Source organism: Dama dama, chromosome 14 (assembly GCF_033118175.1).
Source record: "Dama dama isolate Ldn47 chromosome 14, ASM3311817v1, whole genome shotgun sequence".
In the NCBI taxonomy this organism is placed as follows: Eukaryota; Metazoa; Chordata; class Mammalia; order Artiodactyla; family Cervidae; genus Dama; species Dama dama.
The window spans coordinates 65838334-65848145 of NC_083694.1; positions in this window are offsets into that span (position 1 = coordinate 65838334).

Consider the following 9812-nt stretch of genomic DNA (forward strand, 5'->3'; position numbering starts at 1 on the left):
TCATATTCAGCCGGTAGGTATGAAGGTGACAGATTTTTCCCAGTCAGAATCTGCTCCCATTGGTCAGTGACCACAGTGGGCTGCTTATTATATGTACTGACTCTCACTCCTGGATAAAGCTTGTTTGCTGCTGGTTTTGCAGAGGCTCTTCTTGGTTCTGTGCTCTGCCTGGTGCCAACTCTTTTCCCATCTGCCTCCTGAGAACATAGAGGTATCACGGGAAATAAGCACAGGGGCTCCAGGTGGGGCCTCATGTGGTGCTGACACAATGTAGCAGGTCCCCATTGCCCTGGTGTCCCCCAGAGCTTGAGGGGGTGCGTCCATTCAACTGCCTCAGTGCCGAGAACAGGAGCCAGATCTTCTTCAATCCTTCATCATGACAATCTTGTGCTGATGTTTAAACAGTGCTCAAAATACATTCGATGAGTGAATAAACCCTCCAGAAAGTATCCAAGCATCAGATACAGTTTAGGGAGCTGTTGGCTTATTCGTGGTGGAGGGTGAATTAAAAAGACTAGATCACATCCCTCAGGGAATTCCAGTGTATAGTGGATGATTCCATCACTACGTGACAAAGATAAAGGACATGCAGATGGGCATTTTATGAGTGCAAACGGATTTAATTTTTAAAAGTCAAGGTCATCATTAAGGAAAACGAAAGAAGCAAGATAAGGACAAGTAGAGGGTTTTTTTTGTTTGTTTTTTTTTAATTGGATGTAAAGGCCCCAGGAGAAGCAAATTCCTCTGGAAACAGCCCAGCCTGTGGCATTTCTTCTTTTTCCAAGGGCTAGTTTTGTTGGGTTTTTAACTGAGAGCCTCAGGATGGAAGGAGAAGCTATCTCCCCAGCACAGAGTTTTCCCCCTCTTTTCCAAAGGGAAGGCAGATTTGGGAAACTGGCACTGCCCCTACCCAGATGGCAGCCAGCAGCTGGCTCTGGCAAGGGCAAGTTCTCACTCCCGGCTGCTGGCTGCCCGGCCCCTCCCGTTCCCCCAGCAAGGCCGGGCCATTAGGAAGGAGAGAATGCGAGGGCCGGGCCGTGCCAGCGGCTCCTCACCACCCTGACCCGGCTTCCCTGGCTCCGGCACCCGGGCCCACAGCCGGGGAGCCGGGGAGTGGACCCAGAGGCCCCAGCCAGCAGCCTTAGCCTCCTGCTTCCCGCCTCAGCTGCTGACTTGGCCCTGTGCTAGACCGCACGATGGCCGCTGACATCCACGGGGCCGGAGAGCGAGGGACAAAGAGTGGCCATGACTTCAGGGCGCCTGGCCTGGCCACAGCACCGCTGGCTGGCTGGGGTACCAGGGCTCGGATGGTCAGCCTGGTGGCCCGTGGCTGCCCCTGTCCCGTACCAGACACGCCCCGTTGCTCCCCAGATCGCACCTGTCCCCGTGGTCTTCACCCGAGGCACATTTTTCTTTCTCCCAGCTTTTCTTCCTTTTCCTTCTTCCTCCTCTCTCTTTCTTCCTTATGTTCCCTTCTCCTCTCCTCTGCTCTCCTCTTTTCTCTTCCGTTCCTCCCTCTCCTCCACCCCCTTCTCACTTCACAGAGTGTCTTTCTCCTACTTCTTCACTTTCCTCCTCTTTACTTTTTTCTTCAAACGTGTATTGACTACACCTTCTCTATCAGTCCCTCTATGAGCCTCTGGCAGGACACAGATGCCATACACTTGGCCCTGACCCTGACATTTGCACATGAGATGAGTCTATGACAGCTGATGAAGACCGAGTGTGTGAAGTACCACACGTGCCCACAAATGACTAGGGAAACAGAGGCAAGGGTCACTGGTTTCTGCCTGACCCATTTTGGGGAAAAGTTTGCTGAGGAGCTGCCATTTTTCAGTTTGGTTGCTCACTCGGCTTTGTACATTCCTGAGGAAAGATATAGATTTCCAGGTCTGGTTGGAAAAATGGAAGCTTTGATTTTTGTTTCAGTTTCTGTTTATGAATTCAGATTCTAAGGCTTTGAATTGCCATTAAATCCAGTTTATCCACTTTTTTTTCTTTTGTGGATAGTGCTTTTGCTGTTGTATCAAAGAGCTTTTTGCAACTAGCCCAATGTTGTAAAGATTTTCTGCTGTATTTACTATTAGAAATTTCAAAAATTGGCAATTGCATTTACAGACTATGAACCATTTTGAGTGAATTTTTGTATATAGCATGTATAGAGGGTATTTTTTGTTTTGTTTTGTTTTGCATCGTCGTCGTTTAGTCGCTAAATTGTGCCTGACTCTTTGCGACTCCATGGACTGTAACTCACAGGCTCCTGCATCCATGAATTTTCCAGGCAAGAATACTGGAGTGGGTTGCCATTTCCTTCTCCATTGTTTTTTTTGCATATTGACATCCAATTGTTCTGGTATCATTTGCTGAAAAGACTATCCCTTCCTTATTGAATTGCCTTTGCATCTTTTCAAAGGTAAGTTGACTATATTCGTGTAGGTCCACTGGTGGACTCTTCGAGAGCATTTTAATGTCCAATGTATTATTGAACACATTCTGTCTCTGTGTCCTTGTCTCAAAATAAATGCATTCCTACTGTGTAAATGGCACCCTATGCAGGAACTAGAGTTACTACTTGACTGGGCAAAAGAAAAGAAGTTTGGGCAAATACAGATTAGAATTCACTCTGCCCCTGATTGCAGCATGACTTTTGGGTTTTGGACTTTTTGATCTTAAAGAAACACAAGTGGGAAGTGATAAGAAGTGTCATGAAGATTAATGAGGGACACGGCCAAGAGAGGACCTGGGATTTGCCTCATCTGCATACAGATATTTGTTTAATTCCGTTTCCTTTTGCAGTGAAAATATTTGGGGGGGGGGAGGCGACCATGATATGAGAATAATTATATTGTTAGACTATAAGCACTTTCAAGGAAGGTCTGTCTTCTTTTGTAAAAAGTGAAACACTTCTGTTGCCCCTTCAGTAAGTAGTAAACAGGTCCTCAGTATCTCTTGTTTATCTTCTGCTGCATCAAGTCAAATACAAAGATTACTCAGAAGTGTTTAATATTTTAGTCTCCGTGACATTCCTTTGGCTTTCCTTTACCAATAGAATTAGTCTTTTACAATTTTGGAATGAAAAGTATGCAAAATGGTGTCTTCATATTGCTTAACTGCTTTCCACCCATGCCACTCATTTCTGATTTTTCATGGCTTTAAGTCACCATCTGCTGGAAGGGTGGGAAGGACACTTGTAAGGTCATTGTGTCCTGCCCTCCAGCCTCAGGCCTGGCTGCGCTTGGGCTACGAATGTTTCTATCTTTTTCTGAAAGGTTTTCAGAGCTTCGTTCTCATCTTCAGAGGTCTCATCTTCAGGGTAGGCCTCCAGCTGTTACCTCTAAGGACCGTATTCCTCGTTGATGGGCAAGGAAGCTTCATTCCTACCAGACACCCTGTACTTGATATGTACTTGTACTATGATATTGTTTTGTGACTTTGACCAACTTTGCTTTCTTTTCTTTTATAAATCATTCAAACACTTCAAGTCCAAATACTAACACTGGGGACAGCTTGTGATTAACCTCTCTCTACTCCAAGACGTAACCAGCATCAGTGATTCTTCCTTCTAAAATTGCTTAACCAGTTTTTAATACACCAAAAAGACTTTTGCCCAGAGCCCTCTGGCCATCTATTTTCCTTAATGGTCTTTTATGGGGGACCTTATCAAAAGCTTGCAAGGAAATCCAAGTAAATTATGTTCCTTGGTTCACCTTTACCTACTATTTCATTAACTTTTTCAAAAACAATATGACATAGTTTTCAACATAATTAAAGGGGTTGGGAAAAAGGGAACTTTAACTATCGCCTGACAGTTTCCGTAGTTGCCTACGAGAGCTGGGTCACTGCTCATATTCTGCCTCTGCTTAAGGACACTAATTCATTTCCCAGGCTGTCTGGCGAGGTCAGCCACTAGTTCAAGGTGGAAATGACAAGTTTTTAGGCTTTCAAGTGTGCAGCACTCAGCTCTCCAGAGAGCACGAAGGAAGGAAACCGCAAGTTTATCCAGGTCTGGCCCAGAGGAGGAGGAAATGATGGGACTAACCGAGACGAAGGCAGGGGCGGTGTCTCCGTGGAAGGGGGAGCCAGCCCCGGAGGGCTCAGACAGTCCCAAATCGCTCTTTACTCTCTGTATGGGAAAAAGGAAGGGCTGATCATAGCATTTGGGAGAACTTTCAGTGTTCCAGGGGAGGTGTGTAAGGCTAGAATGCAAGGGTGGGCAGAGGCTGGTCAAATGAGGAGGAAAGGGTTAGAAATAAGCTCACACAATGGGTGGTAGCAGCATTTAAAAGGATGCTAATCATCGTCATCATAACTGCAGTGTTTTTATTGAATGTCTTCTATGTGCAAGTATGTGCCAGGCATGCGCAAATGCCTCTTGCATTTACGCTTAATAACCTGGAAGGGTAGATATCATTATCCTCACTTATAAATGAGAAAAATAAGACACAGGGAGATGAAAGGATCTGAAGGTCACATAGTTAATAAATTATCAGATTTGAGAGGCTACCTTCTCGCCCTAATTCTCAAGTACATAGATTTTCATGATGCTAGCTACTCAATTTTTAGCCAATTTAGTACCAAATTCTCCCATAAGTCAAATATTCTGGTTAACAAAATGTTCTAGACATTCTAAGTATGAATTACTAGTTTTCATAAAATAGGAATCATTACTCAATGGTTAAAAAGCAGCCACTATTTAATCTGTATGAATGATTAGCAAAAGCATTTAAGGTTTATAGTCCTCAGAGCATGTTTATGAACCTCCATTTTTACTGGTCTGAGAATTTGGAAGTACTTGTGTACAGAGGGCTCCGGCTGACAAAATGCTAGTAAAATTGGCTTTTTCTGTAGAAAGGAACTAGCAAAGAAAAGCAGAGAAGCTTCTGTTTCTTTCTGGCTTACTTCTTGGTTTCCACTGGCTCAGGGCCTATTTTTCCTTATGTCCAAAGGCATGGGCCATTTTTAGTATTTTTCCCAACTTCAGAAAGCCCACCATAATTGTCCTACCACATGCTTCATCCACCCTCCCCAGGATGTGATGCCTTCATATGAGACAGCATTTTTAAAGTGTGTTTTGGAGACCTGCAACTTCTCCCTGGGTGGCCCTGCAGGCTGCTGTGTTCCAGGGATCAAGACTCCTTACCTTCTGGTCCTGCACGCTTCTTTCAGTGTCTAGGGGAGCACGTGGGTGTCTGAAGGCACCTGGGCCAGGCTGAGGGGCCCAGCCGCTGGGTGCCACACTCCTGACTTCACAAGACAATGACCCTTCAGACCAGGAGCCTGAGAAGCTGAGAAATCAAAGAAACAACTTGGGTGTTTCTTTAAAGAGTGAATGTGCTAATTGGAGGGACTGCAAACATAGTGGTCATAGAGGAAAAAATACATCTTTCCATCTAGCACCAAAACTGGGAACTTGGGTGGGAAAAGCAAGTTCCCCTTCTTAGGAGGGAAGGTAGCCTGGGCTGCTGGTCTTCAGTAAGGTCCGATAAAGTCCAAGGTTGGTGGTTTGAAGTTCCAGAGTCCGTTTCCAGAGAACAGGAGGCATCAGCTCTGTCTACTGGGAGTGCAGCCCTTAGGCAGGTGTCTGTGTGACTTGCTGGGTAGAGGACCATGTGGGCAAGTAGCAAGTGTCCTGCCATAGTCAGGCAACTGCGTGCCAGTTCTGGCTCTGCATCTTCTAGGCTCGATGACCTTGGACAAATAGATTTTGATTTATTCATCAGTTCCAGTTTCCTCATCAGTAACATGGTAACAATGATGGTTTGAGGAGTATGAAAAATAGTGAGTGTGTGTAAAGTGCCTGACAACACATAGCCAATGATGTCTTTCCTGTACATTTCTGTCCTGTTATCTTTCTAGATGCCAAATAAAGACTCATCACACAACTAATGTGGGCAACTTTGTGTTTTCTGTAATCTCTCCATGGATGGTAAGGAAATAGCATTTCTTGGATGAAAATGTAGTGACTAAATCCCACCCCCTCTTTGGACCTATGATGTGAAAAACTTTTTAGTAGTTTACTAATAGATGAAAAATCTTACAAGGCTATTCAAGTTAGATGACATTACACTTACTTCTATCCAGACTGCATTCTACCATTTAAAGCAGGGACAGAGCTTCTGGGCATTTTGACCAGTGACTTCGCATCATTAACACAGTCTGGGGTTAAAAATCACATGCATTACACTTAGCTGAGTTAAAAGCATAGAGCATTTCATATTTTCAATGTAATTTCTCATCTTGCTCTGACCCCTTATCTCTCTCTCATAGGGAAGTGAAGAGAGACTTCTTGTTGACAACTAAAGACAACCCCTTCTCTTGTTGACATCAGCCTCTTTGGGGTAAATGCCCAGTCTTCCTGGCATTCACTTCTTTCCTCCTACTTGTCATCTGGGTACCATCTGGGCCTGGGAGGAGACTTATCTACCCCCATGGGGGGGGGGGAGGGTGGGGAAGGGGACCTTGGCTGGGCTTATTACCTCTGATTCCTGGCTGCTTTTTGCTGTAGGATGACTGGTCCCTTTCCTGGGTACCTTGGGCTGGTAACCCCAGAGAAGTGGCTCTTCCACCTGGTCTTCTGGGGTTTGTGTTTAATCCCACCCATGGTCCTGGCTGTTGGCCTCTGGAGGTGGAGACCTTGTACTCCCTGGCCATCTTGTTTTAACTCCAGGCCCCTGCACAACCTCTGGCCTCTCAGTACTGTGGTATCCTCCCACTGGAGTATATGGAAACTTCCGGATTCCATGTGTACCAAGTGCAGGCCTTGAGAGGTCAGAAGCTCTACTTTAAAGGCACCTAAACAGCACCCCCAGCCGGGGTGACCTGTCTGGCAATGGTACCATGTTGCTGAGGTTTCGTATAAGTGCAGGCTTCTAGAAGGAGGGGTGTTGGGATTGATACTCTCCTTGTACGTTCACAGGAAAGCAGAGAGCGAGTCTCATTGCTCTGGGGAACTCCTAGTGTGGGCAGCATGGGTGGGCAGGCACATACTTAACTGGCCATTCCTTTTTTTCCTTGTTTTTTCCATTTCTTCCTCATCCTAGTTCCTGCACAACTTTCTCAATTTTCACTCCAGACAGGTGAAAATGCCCCTTATGGCATATTCTAAATTCTCTATACCTATAAAATTCTATACAGTCATTCAATGTATTGGTGTGCTTACATAAAGAGAGTTTTTGAAGTTTAGAAATCCCTTTTTCTTGAGGCTTAGTTTTCAAGATTAGCATTTGATTAAGTCCTCAAAAATAGTAACTTGCTGGTAAAAGCTGAGCAATGACTTTCTTTTCTTCAGCAGATATTTACCCATCACTTGAAGATTGATAAACATTGATTTGATGGCTAGAAACCATAAGGACTCACAGTTTAAAGGAAAAGGGTGATTATTTCACTTTTTAAAAAACGATATCTATTAGGCATAGTTTGGAGATTATGCCACCTTGGTTATCGACTATGTAAGTGGAGTTTATGGATAGCACTGGGAAGGAAGGTCCTTGGCTGAAGGGCCTGTTAAAGTTGTGAGTATGTAACCAGTTTGTGCTGAGACTGGGGAAGTGGCACTTAGACAATGCCTATGCTGAAACTCCCAAAGGTGGGGCTTTGCTGTGCCGTCTGCCTTTCTGTTCACTGTGTCTCACCTTTAGAAGCATCTACTAATTTCCTTTCCTTATGGATTCACATAAACTCATTGCTAGAGTTGATTAGCAGTCTTTGTTTTTAGGAGGTGACGTTTTACTCACTTTGCTTGATTTGAAGAAAAGAAGAAGCTGCAATCTTGCCAAGCAGAACTTAATCAGAACTTTTTATTGAATCCAGTTAACAAATATTCATTGGGTGCCTATGTCCCAAGCCACTATTCTGGGCACTTGGCATGTCTCTGTTATGGTACCAAGTATAGATGAGCAGAAAAAGAGAACATAGCAGGAGAAGGGAAATAGAAAGTGAGGGATTAATCGCCTTAGAAGATCCCCAAACACGCCTTACATCACCAAACTCATGATGATGCATGATTTTGCCTCTCTGCAAAAGTTTTGTGGTTAGTGAAATCTGTTATGCATGCATGCTAAGTCACTTCAGTCCTGTCCATCTCTTTGCAACTCTATAGACTATAGCCCACCAGGCTCCTCTGTCCACGGGATTCTCTGGCAAGAATACTGGAGGGGGTTGCTATGCCTTCCTCCAGGGGATCATCTCAACCCAGGGATCGAACCAGCATCTCTTACATTATATTACATTACCCACATCTCCTGCATTTGGCAGGTGAGTTCTTCACGACTAGCACCACCTGGGAACGCCAGAATCTGTTAGAGCTATACCCATGTCAGTACCCTCTGGAAATACAACAGATCTTCAGTAACTGGAATATTGCTCTTTTTAATTCATAAAATGAAGTATCATTTTACTTAGAATGAACTGGCAGCACTGGTGATAAAGTTCACTTATCTTTAATCGCTTTTCTCTCTAGTCTGGCTAATCTCCTCAGCATTCTCTACTTTACCAAGCTTTGTGCTAAAATGTTTCCTCTGCTCTGACCATCTGCAGCCTGGTGTCCTCCAAACTCATGGGATTACCTTCCTCACAGAGACGTCTTTTGCTTCTCCAGCCAATACTGACATGAATTCTCTCTCTGAATATCTGTCAAATCCCTAGTTCAATTCACATAGTTGGCCTCAATGCTAGACTGATGGCAGGATCTAGGTCTTAAATTTCTTTGCATTTTCCATAATGCCTAAAAAATTATATACATACTGTAGGCCTAAATAAATAAGTAGGTAGGTATATACTTATTGAGTACATTTAGGGATGATGGCAAAATAGTTAATACTTAGTATAGCATGAAGATTGACCCGTTGAGAGTACGCTGACCAATTCATATTATCTGAATATCAGCCACACTTACACATACACATACATATATGAAATACAATATTACACAGGGTGCATCTATTACCTTTCATTTCATAGAAGAGAGATGAGGGAACCGAGTTTCAGAGAAGATCATTACTTGCTCAGGACACACAACCAATGGAAGACCCTAGATTTGTTCACTCAGCACCTGTGTTCTTTCCAGTGAACTGCTATGCTGATTACTATTTGGTGGTGGGTCAGGTCCTCTCTCTCCTTGGGCTGAGTTGTCCTTTCAGAGGAGAGAGAGTTGGGTGACTGTTGAGTCTGCCTAGAGCACATAGATAATCATCTCACTTAGACTGAACCGTCAGCATTGTGGGGACCTGCATGGTCATGCTTAACATTTATGGCCAGTTTGTACACTGTTTTGCCTGTGTTAAGAAGATTTGGTCAGAGACAGTTATTTTACAAAGCCAAAGATCTGGTGGCTTGTGGGATGATTCTTAGCACTTCCCTTGGAATCTCTCAGTATTTCCATTTTATCTTGTTTAAGTGGTAAAATATTGTACTTGTCTTAAATTTCTCATAAATTATTTTAAAATCTTTAATCTTGCATTTTTAATATAAAAATTAAATGTCATCATTATCCAATAATCTAATTGGTGATTAAGAAAACATAGGTCATCTCTTCTCAGTCTGGGCAGTCAGTAGTGAAGAGTCAAGTGAATGATACTTTCTAGTACAGGATTGACAGCCATAAGCTCCTCAGTCCCATCCCGTTCCCTGTTCCTGAGCACACAGGATCACTTCATTTCCTCCTTGTTGGGTTGGGGTCGTGTGACAGGGCTTTGGCCAAAACAGTCAGGACTGAAGGATATAAGCCACCTCTAGTTCTGCCCCTTAAAAGCATGTCCTGGCTTTTGCTTTCCCATCCACAGCGAGTTTAGATGCCGCTGATTTGTGATTGCAGC